This window comes from Mus musculus, chromosome 9, assembly GCF_000001635.26.
Source record: "Mus musculus strain C57BL/6J chromosome 9, GRCm38.p6 C57BL/6J".
NCBI lineage: Eukaryota > Metazoa > Chordata > Mammalia > Rodentia > Muridae > Mus > Mus musculus.
In genome coordinates, this window is record NC_000075.6 from 85,793,639 (window position 1) to 85,813,044 (window position 19,406).

Genomic DNA, 19,406 nt, shown 5'->3' on the forward strand with positions numbered 1-19,406 from the left:
ATGAGTCATATACAGCATTGAGCTCAGTCCTTCATGGACTTTTAGGATCTAGATAAATATGATTCATAAATCCTTTTAATATTTCCTCTACAGGTGTTCTTGGGCACCAAGAATGTGAAGCAAAGACTTGGAAAGCAGGTATATTCAAGGATGGTATACATACATATGTATATAAACACATACAAACATATCTTACCTATATATAAATCCTACCAAATTGCATGACTTTATCTATTAAGAAGTTAGTGTGTGCATGGATATGTATGTGATATTTGTGTATGCATGTGTAGTGTGTATAATGTGTAGATTTGTACACATGTATGTATATTTTGGGGGATTCACTCACCTATGTGCATGAAGGAAGTAGACAGAATAATGTATATACATATATGTATATATGAAGAAGGGGGACAGAATCATATATACGTATGCATATATAAGTATGTATATATATGTATGTATGTTATATGTTACATTGATTTATCATGTATTCTGAGGAAGGTGAACACATGTCATGGTCCCTGTGGGGAGAACAGCAGACAACTTTGTCCCGAGCTAGTGTCACACTAGCAAGAACACACACTCGGACAACCGGATTCTTCTACAGCAAAGCTTTACTGCTTCATCAGAAGGAAGACCCCGAACCCAGAAAATGGTGCTGCTTATATACCCCTCCACGTGGCATGTCAGCACCTGATTTGTTGCTCGCCCATCACCTCATTGCTACACCCCGGGATGGGCAGTGACTTGGCACAAATTTACTCTTGTACCTGCGCACATTACTTGTTTACCAGTTAGGCACAGCGGAGGCCAGCGCCATCTTGTAATGTCGATTGCTCACGGCTCTCCACACAACTTCTAACAGTCAGTCCTCTACCATGAGGACTGAACTCAGGTCATCATGATTGTCAGCCAGCAGCAAGAGCCTTTCACCACTTAGCTGTCTTATAGGACAAATAGAAAAATACTCCTTTATTTTACTCTAAATCTGATTGTTAGGACAGATAGATGTGCTAAAAGAAAAAGAGTCCACAATAACCTAAATTTAATTATAAGGACCACAGGCCTGGAGGACATGAGGCAATAAAGATGATGGTGTTGCTTGTGTGTGCCTCTGCTTGGAGCTGAATCTTTGAGACTGGATAACCTATCAGGGGCCTTGTCCTTAGACAAAACTGATTCTTCCTGGGAGAGAGGAGTTTTGTTTTTGATTTTGTTTTCACTTGAGATTTTCCTCTTTTTTTCTTCAAAGACCTCTTTCAAATCATTTTCATAGTTTTAGTTGATATGCGAACTGCATTGCAACCCAAAATGAAGTATGGTTTCAAAAACTAAAGTTATGGTTTATATTAAAACCTCGACTTAAGCTTCACCATGACTTACCACCAAGACCACATCACACAATCTGGAAAGATCTGTCTATACATCTATCCTACCAAAATTGCATCACTTTATCTATTAATAAGTTAGTGTGTGCATGGACGTGTCTGTGGATTTGTGTGTGTAGTGTGTATATGTATACATGTTGGATACATGTCTGTGTATTTGTGTGGCTTCACTCACCTTTTGTGCACGAAGAAGGGGGCAGAATCAACACACAATATTCTCCACTACCATTCTCCACTTTTTGAGAATGAAGGTCTCTCTGAACCTAGTGCTCAGCAGTTTGGGCAGGCTGATGACTGTGAGGCCTTGGGATTTGCCTGTCTCTCTCTCTCTCTCGCAAGTGATGGGGTTGGTTGGAGCCACCATGTCTGACTTATGTGCCCACTGAGAATCTGAACTCAGGCCACAAAAGGGGTGTGTGCTCACTGAGCCATCTCCCCAGTCTGAGAAGTGAGTTATTAATGGAGGTTTCTGTTTGGACAGTAAAACATTATGAGTACATAATTATTTTGTGCCTGGTCCCATTCTAAAAACTTATACAGAATTACTTATTTGGTTGTGTAAATGCCAACACTTTTTGTTGTTGTTGCTTTCAAAATCCTTTGGAAAAAAAATGCAGACCTGATGGTTGATCACAAAGCTGTCACAAGTTGTTACCAACTGATGAAGAATTTTACCCCTTTCTATCATGTATGTATGTTTGTGTAGAAGGCACAATGATGCCCCATGAAGCTTCCAAGATCGTCATTATAAAAACATAAAATGCCCATATAGTCATGGTGACAAAAAAAATGTGTTTTTTTTTTTTTTTCAGGGAGTGATCTAGCCTAAACATTCCAGAAGAGTAGCTGCATGCAAAGCAAAACAAAGCAAATTTGAGCAAAACACCAACCATAGCAGGAACTTATTTGAATTCACTAACAGGTTTATGTCTATGCTTCGGAAAATCTTTAGAAATCTTAAATTTATCTCATGTTCTTCAGTTTTTTTTTTCCTCTGCCTCTCTAGGAATACTGTTTTATCATTCATAGGGTATAACCTCAACTTCTTTTCTGACATTGAACATCACAGAAAACCCAAGCTAGAAAAACACATATCTGTGGTGCAGTGGCTGCAAGGGATGTTTGCATAAGCGGCCCTCATTGCCATAGCGACCATAGAGAGTGGAGTCTGTAAGGACCATGCATCCCAGGTGGGAGATGCTGGTGATGAAGGACATTCTCTAGGAGCTTCTTCCTTTCTGACCTAAGTTTCCAGCCACTTGCTTCTTTCTCATTTGGTATGAGAGGGTGGAGTTCTAGTTAGCTTTACCTGTCAACAACACAGCTTAGAGTCCTTGAGAAGGGAGACCCATGGGCATATCTGTATAGATTTATCTTGACTACTGATGGATGACAGAGGGCCCAGGCTCTGTGAGTGAGCTATGGTGTCCGTTGTAGTTCCTTGGCTATGAGTTCCTTGGTAAGAGAACATTGTATGGAATAGCAAGCAGGTGTGCCTGCTGGTGCCTTTTTGAAGGTCCTGCCCTGCCTTCTCTTCAGTGATGGACTGTGACCAGGAAGCTTAAATAAGTTCTTTTCTCTCCTTAGCTGCTTTGTTCTGTTCAGAGGATTTTTTTTTATCACAGCAACAGAGAAGAAATCAGAATTATTTGACTATTACATTTTTTCTATCTCTTTCCCTCTTCAAAGACTTATTTTCACTTCTCAATTTTTTTTTAAGCCTCAGGGGAAACAGGTATCGCTAAGAAATTCACTGCACACCCACTCCCCACCACACACACACAAACACACACACACACACACACACACACACACACACACACACTTTTTTTTGTTTTGTTTTGTTTTTCGAGACAGGGTTTCTATGTGTAGCCCTGGCTGTCCTGGAACTCACTCTATAGACCAGGCTGGCCTCGAACTCAGAATCCGCCTGTGTCTGCCTCCTAAGTGCTGGGATTAAAGGCGTGCGCCACCACTGCCTGGCCACATACTTTTTTAAAATTGAAAAAAAATAATGTTGTATATTTATGGGGTTCGTTGTGATATCTCGATGTGTGTGCACATTCTAGAATGATCAAACTAAGTTAACTAACATGGTCACACACTTGTTATTTCTTCGTGAGATGAACCAGAATCTATTACTTAGCTATCGTAACTGCAGTCTCACTGCTGGGCAAGGAAAACACCATAACTTGTCCCTCATTTCTTCTGGAAACTTTGTGCCCTTTGACTAACATCTCTCCTTTCTCCATCCATCCCACCCAGACTCTGGCAGACCGGCTTTTGATTTTATTCCCTCTGTAGGTGAGTTCCTGCAATGTTTGTTTCTCTCCACCTGACTCGTCCCTGTTAGCACAACGTTCTCTAAGTTAATCCATAGTGTCACGGATGGCAAAATTCCCTGCTTTTTTCAAAGCGTGAATATAATCCACAGTGTGTACCTCATTTTAAAAAGTCAACGCATTTGCTGATGCACGTTCAGCAGGGGTCTCCATAGTTTGGCTATTCTGAATAGGGCTGCGATGCAACACAAGACATCTTCTCTTTGATATGCTGATTTCAGATCCTTTAAATACACACCTAGAAGTAGAATCACGGGTGGGGGGGCATGGTAGTTCTATTTTAAATTTTGTGTGTGGGTGTGGGGGGAGAACCTCAATACTGTTTTTTAAAATGGCTGAATTAATTTTCAATAGTATCATCAGTGTATAAGGCTTTCCTGTTTCCCACTTCTTGCCAACACTCAACCTTTCATTGTGTATGTGTGTGGAGAGGGGTGGTGGTGGTGGGGAGAAAGAGACAGAGAGAGAGACAGCGAGAGGGATGTAGCATATGTTCATGTGTGGGTGTGAGCACATATTCGTTTCTATGTGGAGGCCAAATGTCAGGTATCCAGCTGTGTTGCTTTCTGTTTAGTTCTCTTCGGAAAGAATTTCTCCCTGAACTTGGAGCCAGCCGTCAGCAGCTTCCACAGTTCTCTTGCCTATGTTTTCCATGGTTCCCGGTGACAAACAAGTACAGCTGTGACATTTTACATGGGTGCTTGAGATTTGAACTCAGGTCCTCAGGTTTGCATAGCAAGTGTTTTAGCCCCATCCATCTCTCCTGTCTCTTCTCTTTGACAGTAGTCAATCTAATAAGTGTGAGGTGATTTCTCATTATAGTCTTAATGCCCATTTTTCTCAAGACCAGAGAGACTGAGCATCCTTCCAGGTATCCTTTGATCACGCGTCTTCTTTTTAGAAATGTCCCTGGCTACACACATCCTGGAATCTTTACTTCTATTCAAGCTTTTGATTTAGTAGGATGAGCAGTGTCTTAACCACTGTGCCACCTTGTTTCTTATCAGGAATGACAGTCTCAGGTTTGAGAGTGTCTTAAGGGTTTTATTGAAATGAAGAGACACCGTGACCAAGGCAACTCTTATAAAGGACAACATTGAATTGGGGCTGGCTTACAGCTTCAGAGGTCCAGTCCATTGTCATCATGGTGGGAAGCATGGCAGCATGCAGGAAAACATGGTTCTGGAAAGGAGCTGAGAGTTCTACATCCTGATCTGTAAGTGGCAGAGGGAGACTGGGTACCACACTGGATATAGCTTGATCACAGGAGACCTCAAAACTCATCCCTACAGTGACACACTTCCTCCAACAAGGCCATACTTATTTCAACAAGGCAGCACCTCCTAAGAGTGTCACTCCTTATGGGCCAAGTATTTAAACACAAGTCTATGGTAGCCATACCTCTTCAAATCACGGCATTTCACTCCCTGGTCCCTATAGGCTTATAGCTATAACATAATGCAAAATGTATTTAGTCCAGCTTCAAAAATCCCCATATTCTATTACAGTCTCAATAATGTTTAAAAGTTTAAAGTTCAAAGGCAATCTTCTAACTATATATAGTTCCGTATAATATCAAAATTAAAAACAGATCACATATTTCCAACATACAATTGCACAAGATATACATTATTGTTCTAAAACATAGGTAAAGGGGACAAAGGGGAAGAAATACTGGACCAAAGCAAGACTGAAAACCAGTTAGGCAAACTCCAAATTCTGCATTTCCACATCTGATATCAAACCGTTCTTTAGATCTCCACCTCCTTTCCATTTTTGTTGACTACCGCACACCTCTTTCTCTTGGACTGTTTCCACTTCCTGTTAACAGCTGTTCCTGGCAGGTATCCCACTGCTCTGGCATCTCTATTATTTGGTTGGAGTCTCCAAGGCAAAATAGGCTTCACCTTCACAGCACACAATGGTCTTTCTAGGATTCCATGCAAAGATATTTCTGCCACACACCTGGCACACCTGACTTTAGTGACATTCCTTTGTCATCAAAGCCAGAACCATGTGGCCGCAGCAGCCAAACTTTGCTGCTTGCTGGGGCTGGAAGATGGCCAGCTTGTTCAGTTCCTTCTTTGCCAACTTTCTGTTTTTCATGGTTTCCTTCACTGCCTAAGACTGACTGTTCTGGAACTTGCTCTGTAGACCAGACTGGCCTTGGATTCAGAGATCTGCACACCTCTGTCTCCTGAGTGTTGGGATTAAAGATCTGAACCTAAGCTTTTCTCTAATTGTTCCTTTTCACAAGATGGAAGCTTAGCTGAGTGGAATCTTTCCCTGAGGTCACCACTCCCTAAATTCTATTTAATATCTTTAATCTGTTTATCTCCTTGAACATAGGATTTAGCTTCATTCCACTTCTGGGTGTCCCTTTAATCCATGAGCCATACATTTTTTTCCCTTGCTCAGCTTACTCCATTTCATCAAAACGTAAGAGTTAACATTAGTTACCACATGACAGAGACTACACTCGGCTATTTTGAGATTTCTTTTACCCAACACAGTTAATCAAAAAACTCTTCACTTTAACCTCAGGCAAACTTTTCCAACAAGGGCAAAAAGCAGCCATTTCCCCCCTCCCCCCAAATATCATAAGAACAGTCTCTAGGCTATATACTAACATGCTTCCCTTCTGAAACCTCTTGTACCAGGCCCTCACAGTTCAAATCACCTTCAGCACCACTTTCTTTCATGTCCTACTAGAATGTCTCATTAAGCCCCACTTAAGGTGTTCAATTACATCTCAAATCTATATTCTATAAAAAAGTCTATATTCCTTCAAACAAAAACATAGTCAGGCCAACACAGCAATATTCCAGTTCCTAGTACCAACTTCTGTCTTAGGGCTTTATTTCTGTGAAAAGACACCAAAACCAAGGCAACTCTTAAAAAGGGAAACATTTAATTGGTGCTCACTTACAGTTTCAGAGGTTTGATGTATTATCATTATGTTGGGAAGCACGGCAGTATCCAGGCAGACATGTTTTCAGGAGAAGCTAGAAAAAGAGCTGAGAATTTTAAATCTTGATCTTCAGGCAGTAGGAGATTGGGTACCACACAGTTATAGCTTGAGTATAGACAATCTCAAAGCCCACCCCTACAATGACACACTTCCTTCAGACTTTACACTTTTCCAACAAGGCCCCACCTCCTAAAAGTGACACTCTTTATGGGCTAAGCATTCAAACATGAGTCTGTGGAGGCCACACCTATTCAAACCACTACAAACAAGTTCCTACTTTAGCCTTTTAAGTATGTATCCTATATGTTTATGTTATGCATCCTATATGTTTATGTTATGAAGACTTTTGAGGACTTTAAATTGAAAAATATCCTCTGATACTGGCAGCAAAATAACTTTTTCAAGGATCTACATAAAGATTTAGATTTCTGATACATCCCATGTTAAATGAATATTAAATTTGAGAAACATATTGTTGTAGAGAATTCAGACTGAAAGGGAAGAGCATTCTTGTCTAATGCCTTCATTTCACAGATGAGGAAACACAGGCTCTGAGAAGTGCCCCCAAGGTTATATAAAGTTTTGGTGAAGAAAGGAGTAGAAATAAGGTCTTAAGTCTTGATTAGACAAGTTTTTTTTTATTTATTTATTCATTTATTTATTTATTTTACCTTTTGTGGGGCTCTGGAGTTTCTAATTGCTTCTCAAAATGTTGTTCCCATCTGTTTAAATGCCACAAAGGGGAGAAGAAAATGTAATGGGCCGAACTGGACAAAGGTAAGTTTTTTTTCTTTCTGCAGAATCTAAGACCAATGGTGTTCAATCTTCCTAACGCTGTGACTATTTAGTACAATTCCTCATGTGTGGTGATCCCCAGCCATAAAATAATTTTCATTGCTACTTCATAATGGAAAATTTGCTACTGTTATGAGTTTTAACGTAACCTCCTGCGAAAGGGTCACTAGACAACCCCTGCCCCCTTCCCAGGGATCATGACCCACAGGTTGAGAATCACTTGTCTCAACGATGATTTTTTTTTATGCCATTAAATACCTGTAATACCTTAATAGACACCTTAATCGCGCCACCCTAATCTTTGATAATCTGCATAAAACCTTTCCTTTCTGCCCAGCAAGGTTCTATGGGATCTTATTGTGCCACTGTGATGAGCAAGGTTGTGTACCATGAATGCCAACACCTAATTCCCTGTCTTCAGGCACTTATGGTCAGCAGTACCCACTGTGTAAGCATGACCTCTGGCTGCTTCCTCTGCACAACTCCTCTGCATTTTTATAAGAATAGGAAGTAACTGTTTCAAAGTTGAACTGCTGGCAGTTTTGTGGGAAATTTATAGATTTTTAAACATGGCCATTTATTTCTATGTGGAAAAATTACAAACAAGAGTAACACATAGAATTATTACACAAATTATACTGGCCTGATTTCTTAGAATAACCACTACTCCAGATGTTCTTGTTCTGCAAGAGAAATATTCATTGGAAAATAAATTGCAAACTTAGAATGTGAAGTCTGGTATTTTCTTCAAAATGAAATAGAACCATTAGAACCATGAGGAGATATTTATTTATTTATTTATTTATTTATTTGTTACATATTTTTCTTACTATTTTTCTTTTGCAGAAATCATGACATAAAGTACCATAGACACAGATGTCAACTTCTTTTTTAAAGATTTATTTATTTTATGCATATGAGTACACTGTAGCTGTCTTTAGACACACCAGAAAAGGGCAACGGATTCCATTACAGATGGTTGTGAGTCACCATGTGGTTGCTGGGAATTGAACTCAGGACCTCTGGAGCTGAGCCATCTCTCCAGCCCAGAGGTCAACTTCTTTCATGTCTAAATTTTGCTTTCAAAAAGTTCTGTGTGGTGGTTTGAGTTTGCTTGGCCCGGAGAGTGGCACTATTAGGAGGTGTGGCCTTGTTGGAGGAAGTGTGTCACTGTGGAGGTAAGCTTTGAAGCTCTACCCAGTGTGGAAGAGACAGTGTGCTCCTGGGTTTCTTTGGATGAAGACATAGAACTCTCAGCTCCTCCTGCATCATGCTTGCCTGCAATGCTGCCATGTTCCCACCTTCATGATAATGGACTGAACCTCTGAACTCATAAGCCAGCCCCAATTAAATGTTGTCTTTATAAGAGTTGCCTTGCAAACACTAAGATATTCTGGAAAAGTTAAAATTAATTATAGTAACTATATCTAAATATAGCCTTTTAATAAAGATGTATTTTTATTGATGTGAAAAAGGAAGAGAGTTTCCATAAAGAATTGGACACATTCCAGTTTGAAAAGCACAGGTATAGAAACCAGGCAACAGAGGCCCTTTGTTGACTGCTCTGAACAAGTTTTAACTTCTATTTGCTGATGTGTGAAATTGGAATTATACCCCAATCTGAAACACTGCCAGCAAAGCTTCTGTGCGCTTATAATTCTATTTAGTAACTGATATGCTTATTTGTGGTGAAAACAGTGTTTAAAGTACTGGTTCAAGCTAAGTGGTTTCAGTATTAACTATTTGTGGGTAGAGAGCAGCACAAGCTGCGGCAACTATAGCATCCCCTTGGCCATTTCAGGAGTTAGTAATCGGTTCGAAAACCCAGGTCTTAGGTGATAGGTACCATCGTGTTAAAACATCCAAATCTTCATGCCAGGAAGGAGTTATGTCTCGAGGCAGGAGGAAAGAGATGTTGCAGGGAAAGGAACATGACCAGAGTGGAAGGGTGGCATATCAGTTCCATTTAAACATAAGATTACATCCAGCAGGATCACCCACTACAAGGTATGAGCCTGGTAAGTTTACTCCATTGTATGAAGCTGATCAGCAGCAGTGGTGTAAGAACCATGCAGACGTCACTGAGTTTGGGATTGGAAGGGATACAGTTTTAGGGAGCTCCCAACATGCTTCCAGTCGCCAAGGAACTGTAGGAACGAAAGCTACCCACATTCTAAAGTAGTGGTTCCTATTTTTTTTTTTTTTGTACATGTTGGAATCAAGATGGATTTTTTTAAAAATTCAGGCTGCACTCTTAAATACTTTATTGTATCTGACATCAGAATTTTAAAAGATTCCCCCATATTTCTAATGGGCTGCCACAGTTGAGAACAATTGATTGAATTTTATGTCTTATTCTGGGAAAAGAAACTTTTCTCTTTAAAATAAGTAATTAAATTACTGTACACATGTACAACTGTGAATAGTCAAGTCAACCTAACAAACATTTATTGAACATTTTTAGGTATGTATGTGACCTCATTAACTGATAAACATTTTACTACATTTCTTTATGTGTGCATGTGTATGTATATGTGTAGGCGCTTATGTGCTATGGCGCATATATAGAGATCAGAAGAAGATTGGAGGAAATTCGTACTTTTCTTCAGCTTTTGGGTACTGAGGATAAAACACAGGTTTTCAGGTATGCCATCCAGTGCCTGACACAAAGCAAACCCTCCATTAATATGAGCTGCTGTTACTGTAAATATACTAATAATTACTATTATTATGTGTAATAGTACCATTACAGGTTACTAATTACCCATTGTAGTGGGTATCTATTTCAATTTAGAAACTTTTAACAGCCGAAAAACCTGCCTGTACTGTTTTCTTAGTAATTTCTTCCTTTTTACCATTTGATACTATGTTTATAAACTCTTTATGATTAAATGAATTTCCTTAATGTTACATTTTGTGGGAAAAAAATGTCAAATATGTTCTTCCACTGAGTGCTCAGAAAATGTTTTTTAAATAAGTAAATGCATCCAGAAATGGCTTTTTCTCATGAGGAAGACAGACCAAAGTTCTTTGGAACTCCCAGCTATGAAAGAATACTTCAATAATTAAAATATAAGAAAGATAAATGAAGTAAAATTTATTTTATGAACTGTGGGCTGTATGACCTAAGTAAATCTCTTCATATCAAGAGTTCTTGGTTGGGGGCAGACATAGAAAGATTTGGAAATGAGTTTGATCCAGATACATGATGTCATGATGTGACATTTCCAAAAGAAGCAATACAATTATTATGTTGAAAAAATTCTATTTGAAAATGAAAAAACGGAGTTCTTAGAGCCTTAGCTATGACAAATTTCATACTAAAGAAGAAAATAATTAGTATTTTACATATTCTTTTTTTTTTTTTTTTTTGGTTTTACGAGACAGGGTTTCTCTGTATAGCCCTGGCTGTCCTGTCTTGGAACTCACTCTGTAGACCAGGATGGCCTCGAACTCAGAAATTCGCCTGCCTCTGTCTCCGAAATGCTGAGATTAAAGGCGTGCACCACCACGCCTGGCTATATATTCATTTTTATTACCAATTCTATTTAGATAGCATATTAGCAAGGAATCATAAAACAAAGTACACTAAAACATAGTTTGGGATTTTTCTTGTCAGCAGCTTGCTTCCTAATTCTGCAGAGGGTTTTTTTTTTTTTTTTTTTCATTGCCAATTTCATCCTAGACCTAGTATTTGATGATTATTTTTTAAAACCCCTCAGAATATCAAATTGGCCACCTTCCAACATGACCTAAATGATGCACAGCAAAAAATAAATCCTGGATCAGAAAAGTTTTTGTAACAGAGTTATTGAAGATTAGCAGGAATGTGGATAGAATTCCCACAGGACACCTTGGCCGTGAGGCCATCTCAGCATTCTTAGGTGCCCACACCCTAGGCTGAGGATTAGCTGTAAGACAGACTCCCATAGGGAAAGTGACAATTCCAAAGGCAAATATTGTGTCCTCTCCTCTCCTGGGGTTCTTTTTTCTAATCTTCGGTGTTTACCAAAATTGCTTCACATCTACTACAGAAGCAGACCTCACCCAAGAGCATAACACTTACTGAGCCTGAACCCCCAAGGCCCAGGCATCTGTTGCTGAAAAGAGGGTTGATTCTCAGGATGAGCCACAGCTGCGGGCTTACTGCCCACTCCTGACCCTGACCTCCACTTGGTCTGACGTTAGCTCTGCAGGAAAACCCTAACTTCTTATTGTCTCCAGCCTGTGCTTAGTTTCAGATGCTGAGCTGCAACACCTGAGCCCAGCCTCATCCTCATTCTGGTTTCTCTCGCTCAGCCTTTTGGTATCCCATTCAACTGAGTAAACACCCCCCCCCCCATTCATCTTGTCAGAACAGCTCAGAAGAAAAAAGAGATCTTAAAACCTTCTCCCAATATTTGATAGAACTGCATACTAAATAGATTTAGCTAAAGAATAGCTGCACAAAGAGCATCTTGAAAATAAATTTATACACAGAATTTAAATAGCACAGAAAAGCAGTAACTGAAAAAACCTGATTCTTCGGTGTGGTCTCTGACAGCTTTGCAGTTTTCTTGCTTAGAAATCACTAATGCTCCAATAATCCTTCAGTAGATACACTTTAATGGGCTTCTATATGTGTGTGATTTGCCTGTATGTATTTCTTCTTCTTTTCACATAAAAGTGTTACATTTTCTGCCCTGTGGGTTTGCATCTTCAGCTACTTTAGCTTAGCAATTGTTATAGCAGTTGTGTGTAAGGAACAACTGTGTCTCCTTTAAGGCATGTTGCAGTCCTGACTCCTAGAACTTCAGAACGTGGCATCATGTGGAAATATGTCAGCTGTAAATATAATTAGTTAACATTACTTATACTGGAACAATAGGGTTTCTGCCTGATGTTGGTGGTGTCCTTGTAAGCAGTGGACACAGAGACCCACAGGGAGAATGGCACCTGGGGTCAGCCGAGGTGACAGAGGCACACAAATGTTGAGGCTTGCTGATAAAACTGCCAGAAGCAAGGAAGAGACAAGAGAGGATTCTCTGCTCCAGGTTTCGGAGGGAGCAGAGCCCTGCCAACATCTTGATTTTTGACTGCTAGCCTTTTAAAATGGATGGTAAATTCATGTTCTTCTCAGGCACACAGTTTGTGACTCTTTGTTTCCGGAGTCTTAGGACACATATGCAAACAGATCTGCCCACATCAGCAGACCGGAGCTTTCCCATCCCCTGCAGGGTATTCCTTTGTAAAGCTGGGACACAGACTACTTGCTCAGTCTTCTCTTGAGGGCATTTGTTTTCAATCTGTTGTCACTAAGAATAATGTAGAAATTAATAACAGCCACGCATCATTTTCGCATGTGTGAGATCGTTAGGTAGGGTGAGCACTTTAACTGAAGATGCTTTTCACACAAAGAAAGTAAGAAATTACTGTGACTTGGATGACCTGAGTATCACAGAGGGTGTCATGGAATTGTGCTCAAGCCAATTGTGCTGCCAACAGGGATGGTAGCCGGCTCTTCTCCGTCTCTCATCCTAACTGTCCATCTGCTACATAACCTTTGAGTCTCTTTCCTCTGAAGCTCTGCTACCCTGAAATTCTTAATGCCATGCAGTGATTGCCCGAAGCAAATGAAAAACAGCAAAACCTTTGCCATGTTGATAAAGGCAATTATGTTATCCAAAGACAAGGGTGAGAACTTGCTATTGCCTTTGCCTTAAAGCAAGGTATGACCTTCAGGCCGGTTTCTTACTCCTGATACACACAATGATGCTGGATCACATGTATGCTTCTCCTGTGTGTTTTCATTGGTAATTGTTATTATCTCTTTTGTCTTATCACACAGTAGTGAGAATAGGGAGAGTAGCAACTGACAAACCGATATTTGTTTCCCGCTCTTCCGTGCTAAATTTCTCACCAATGAAATTCCTTTATTTCCTGAAGGCAGCCTAAGGATTTACCTTCCTAGGGTATAAAGTATACCCAACCTCGTCATCTTTCTTGCTTTCTCATGTCAAAAACATTTGATGGGGAGGTGTAGTTTAGCTAATGTCAAAGGAGATCTGTACATGATACATTTAGTTGTCAAAGATAATTCATGATGGGACCACCCAAAGGAAGGAGCCAATATCATTTGCTTTCCCAGGGTCATGAAGACTTTCCCATGATGCAGAGGTTAAGATTGGGGCTTTGGCCACATGATTATTATTCTTAGTATCCTCAGCTTTGGAGCCTGCCAAGGACTGTCAATGCTAGTGTGGGCTGCTGTTTATATGATATAGCTGGTTAGGTGTTAGGCGGAGTTCTGAGGTTTTGCGCACTTCTCCTAGAACATTCCAAGGTACTTAAAATTCTTCGTTTCAGAGTCCACGATTTAGTGAATTCTCTGCTTCAAATGTAAGTAGCCCGAAGGGATGTCACAAGAACCCGTTACCAGTCATCAAACAGTGGAAATTGACCTATAGGATTCTTTCCTGGTGACAGTAGTGGACCAAGAAGAAAGTGAGAATTCAACAGAGAAGTTTTCCCTGAGGTAAAATTGCTCTCCGCCTCTGCACTGGCCACATTTCCCTCAGCTGCTTCTTCCTTTCCAAAACCTGAGGTCCAGAGTTCCTCCGAGAAAGCAAGCTGTAGCATGAACACCAGAGAAGCAGCTAAACAGAGACCTTCACCTGCCTGCAGAGTGAGCTGTGGTCAAAATCACAAGAAGGTAGCTTTACATTTTTCTTCTCCAGCTTAGAAGTCAAAGAAGGACTGGCCAAGCTCATATCTGACATCAGAAGCTCCTAACTACCCCTTTAAGTCACTGTCAGGACTAGGAGTGTCTGTGCTCTGAGTGAAGCATGATGAAGAAGACATCGTCTACTTCTGGGCTTCTTTGACTCCTGGATGGCCACTTAGCTCCACCCATTTTAGAAGAGGCTTTTTTAAATGTTATACTCACAGCTAACCTGGCTTTTCCACCGTACTGCACTGTTGCCTGAGAACAGCTAGAGACTGAACTATCTGACTTGTAGTCTCTTCCTGGGTTTCTCTCTGTCTCTTGATCTGTCTGTCTCTCAATAACCAGCCTAGGCTCCTGCTCGTGTCTTTCAAGAATTCTCATTCATTTTAGAAAGGGGAAAGAACTGTGAATTGAAAGTACCCCATGGAGGAAACACTCACTTTCCAACAAATTGTAGGTGGTTTTGTAAATTAGATTCACCTCGAGATGTTTCAATCCACATATTACTTTCTGTTATTGATTTATTGAACTTGTCATATTATCTCTCTGTGAAATTTATCCTTTATGAGAAAATCTTCTCTAAATAAAGAAGTTTCCACTTCATATAATAGTATTATTTTTATTCAATTACTGGGTCCTTTGCTTCTGCCTAAAAACATATGGAAGGCTTTCTCTGTTCTGTGGGGTGGGGGTGGGGTGGGAAAGAAGAAAGAAATTCTTTTATGGATGCTGTGTTCTACGAAACAAATGGTTTATGTCTTTCCTTCCATTCCTTAAAGATGTGTGTGTGTGTGTGTGTGTGTGTGTGTGTGTGTGTGTGTTTGTAAGTAAGTCAGAGATCAACCTCAGGTATCCTCTGCATCCTCAGGAGCCATCTGCCTGGGGTCTTGTGTGTGTGTGTTGCTTTCTTTGTTTGCTGTTTTCCTTTTAGACAGGATATCACTATGTAGCCTTGTCTGGCTTGGAACTTGAATGTAGACCAGGCTGGCCTCAACCTCACAGAGATTTATCTGCCTCTGCCTTACATACTGTCTTAGTCGAGGTTTCTATTCATGTACAAACGTCATGACCAAGAAGCAAGTTGGGGACGAAAGGGTTTTTTCAGCTTACACTTACACATTGCTGTTCATCACCAAAGGTAGTCAGGATTGGAACTCAAGTAGGTCAGAAAGCTAATGCAGGGGCCATGGAGGCATGTTACATACTGGCTTGCTCAGCTTCTTCTTTTATAGAACTATAGACTAGCAGCCCAGCAATGACACCACCCACAATGGGCCCTTCCCCCTTGATCACTAATTGAGAAAATGCTTTACAGCTGGATCTCATGGAGGCATTTCCTCTGGGGGAGGCTCCTTTATCTGTGATAACTCCAGCTTGTGGCAAGTTGACACACAGAACCAGCCAGTGCATATGTGCTGAGATTAAAGGCATGTGCCACCACACTGGGCACATTCCCAGTTTTTTGGTACATAGTCTTTCACTGGGACATGGGGCTTGTGGAGTAGGATCGAATAAGCTTAACAGATCATCCCAACTTAAGAGATGCCTTCAGATTGTAGGCATATCCTACCACACCCGGCTTTTACATACAGGCAGTGGATTGAGCTCAGATTCTCATATTTTACTGACTGAGTCATCTTCCCAAGAGATGTTTATCTCTCCCAACCTACCATTTTATCCTCAATTTCCTGTAACAATTTTCTTTCTCATGCCAACATATTTGTTGAGTGAATAATTTGTTCAGGGTACCGTGAATCTTCCATGTATTACTTCTTTATTTATTGGAAGAAGAGTCTTCTCTCATATAATACATTTCTCCTCCCTCCTCTCCTCCCAGTTTCCCCCACCCTCTCTCTCCCAGACCCACTCCCCCTCCATTTTCCTTCAGAAGGTAGGCAACCAAGAGACAACAACCAAACATGTCATAACAGGATACACCAAGACAAGGCAAAAGCCATCATTTTGAGGCTGGACAAGGCAACCTAGTAGGAGGAAAAGTCTCCCAAGAACAGATAAGAGTCCAAGTGCTAGGAGTCCCACAGAAATGCCAAGATAACAGCCATAACATACTCAGAGAACTTGGCAGAGATCCTTGCAGGCCCCATGCTTGCCACTTCGGTATCTGCAAGCCCATATGAACCCTGCCTAGTTGATTTAGTGGACCATATTCTCCTCTTGTCTTCCATCCCCTCTGATTCCTGTTTTCTTTTTTCCTCCTTTTCTGATCTCCAAGGGGAGGGATCTGATAGAGACCTCCAACTTAAGACTCTCTGCATAATGTTTGGCTACGAGTTCCTCAGCATCTGCTCCCATCCACCACCAGAGGAAGCCTCTCTGATGATAACTGAACAAGGCACCAATCTATGAGTATAGCAAAATATCATCAGAAATCATTTCATTGGCCCTGGGGTGGGGGTCAGTCCTGTTTGGTTCTACCCTAGGTGTCTAGGCTATCCAGTGACTGACTATCCACTCAGTGCAGGGCATGGGCTCCTTTTTAAGTCATGGCCTCAAGTTAAACCAGACATTGGTTGGCCACTCTTATAAGTTCTATACCATCACTGACCCAGCATATCTTGCAGGCAGAAGAGACTGTAGGTCAAGGGATTTGTGGTCGGATTGGTGTCCTGGTTTCTCTTTCTGTAGCCTGCAGAGTACCTTCTTGAACCAAAGGGTCTAGAATGTAGATTCCATGCAGGTATTGGCTCTACCTCTTTCCATTCAACAAGCTGTGTGGATGTTGTCCTTGACAATGGGGCCCCACTGGCAATATTCAGAGAGTGACCCTTTCTGTCTTAGCATCAGCCTGGGTTGTTTAAGGATCTCCATGGGATCTCCTAAGCCAACAATTTGACCAAATGCAACCCAGTCCCACCACTGGAAGCCTTGCTTGGCTACAAAAGTTGGTCAGTTCCGTGCTACTTACTAAAGATCTACGTCATCTAATGAGGCAGGTTGAATTAGGAGCCCTATGTAGAAAGATTGCACTAAACCCTGAGGTGTAGAGTATCAGTATGTTGCTCAGGAGTTAGATAGAGTATATGGCTAGTCAGGCAAGGTTTCGTTTTTACCCTATAGGGGCTATCTAAGTTGTTCCTATCACCCATACGCACACTCTCTCTGCCAACCCTCCCCCCCCAACCAATTGTTACATTACTGTACTATACGAGATTTGTTTGTCTTTATTTTATTTAACCTGCCAACAACAGCTGCCACTGTGAAGCGTGTGGTGCTTTCTCCAGCCTTCATTTCCATGGCAATACTCTACTGCTTTCGAACTGTAAATATTCTCTCTGGCCTTACTGATTTATCTTTTTAAATCCTGTCAAAAGTCATGATGTGACTTGGGATTTTTTTTTCTTCTGAATGCTTTCTCTGTGTGACTTCAGTGACTCACATGTCCCTTATGGTCAAGTCCTGTAAGCACAGCATCCCTTTGTCTTGAGCCCTAGGTTCTTGTCCACATGCAGATACCACAAACTAGACATTTCCAAATCTGCACGGTGTTCTTTCATTCAAAGGCTTTTTTTCTACCTGTGTTTCCTTATTCATCAAAGAACCCATTTCCTATAAACAAAAAGGATCAAAGATGATAGCTATTTTTCTTTTGCCTTTTCTCTCATTTCTTTTTTCTTTTCTTTTCTTTTTCTTTTTCTTTTTCTTTTTCTTTTTTTTGGTTTTTTGAGACAGGGTTTCTCTGTGTAGCTCTGGCTGTCCTGGAACTCACTCTGTAGACCAGGCTGGCCTCGAAGTCAGAAATCCGCCTGCCTCTGCCTCCCAAGTGCTGGGATTAAAGGCGTGCGCCACCACCACCCGGCCTTTTTTCTCATTTCTATATGAATGTAGAAATTTACTTTGTACTGTGTATTCTAGTTTCTGAGTTTGTAGATGTATTCGGTTCGCTTCTAATATTTTTTGCATTGCTTTATCCTAGTTCTGAGTCCCATTTCTTCCTTTTGAGATCTGATATATATTGTGCTTTATGGTAATCTCTATGACATCTGGGCCAAATCATGTATGCAAAAATGGACCAGCAGAGAAAGAATAAGGAAAATGTGGTGACATACACAACCACCATGATTTATCCATAAAAAGAATAAAATCTTGTTTTTTTGGTTTTTTTTTTTTTTTTTTTTTTGCAGTACAATGGTTTGAACTGGAGGATCTTGTGTTAAGTGAAATAAGTCCAGCACACAGAGTGGTAACATGTCCTTTTTTTTTTTTTTTTTCTTCTTAGTTGGAAACTAGAAACGGTTGACTTGAGTGTCAATGACCAGAGGTTGGGAAGGATGGGAAGGGGGGTCGCTGGGAAAGGGAGGTTGGATTTGATTCCGGCACTGTGTATTTGTTGCACCAGCACACGGAATCCATCAGCATGCACGGTTGCTAAGTAACAATTAAAATATATGAAGATATAAAAAGAAAGAAGGCACCAGCCATTTATTAAACAAGCACACGAATACCTGTCCACTAGGCAGACTCTGTAATGGCTCCTTGTTTTCTAAGGTTTCCATTGTGCTTCCTGCTCACTGGGGGCTATACGCAATGAGTTAGCCACTGCACGGTATGCACGCCTCAATCTTTTTTTCTGAAGCAGCTATGAATATTTGGAGACACTGGCATGGAGAAGTAGACTGGCTTCCCTGAGGTTATGCAGCTAATAAATGATAGGTCAAGAATTACATTTCAGAGCCTTTCCTTTAAGCCCACACACTTTTTTTTTATTAGATATTTTCTTTATTTACATTTCAAATGTTATCCCATTTCCTAGTTTCCTCTCTGAAAACCCCCTATCCCCTCCCCCTCTCCCCCTGCTCCTCAGCTCACCCACTCCCATTGGTGGTCCACACTCTTAACGTGGCTCTTTCTCCTGCTGTTGTAATCTCTGCCTTTATGAATTAAGCTCAGCTTATTTTGTTCATTATAACACTGACTTAACAGTAACTAAGTTCATGAAGTTAGAAATATGCATCTGAGACTAAACTCGAATTCTCAGCTTTATCCAAAGAGATTTATGCATTAAAATCTACAAAGTTTTAGAACCAAAACTAGGAAAAAAAATTTGGAGGGAAATTGTAGGTTAAAGTGTGGTCTACTGGATAGTAACACTTGAGATACAAACATCAGGGCTCTAGTAGCTCAAAGCTAAATCAGACCTCAAATCAGGATCTGCAACCATGGTGAGTGTCCGCCCTGTCACTTTG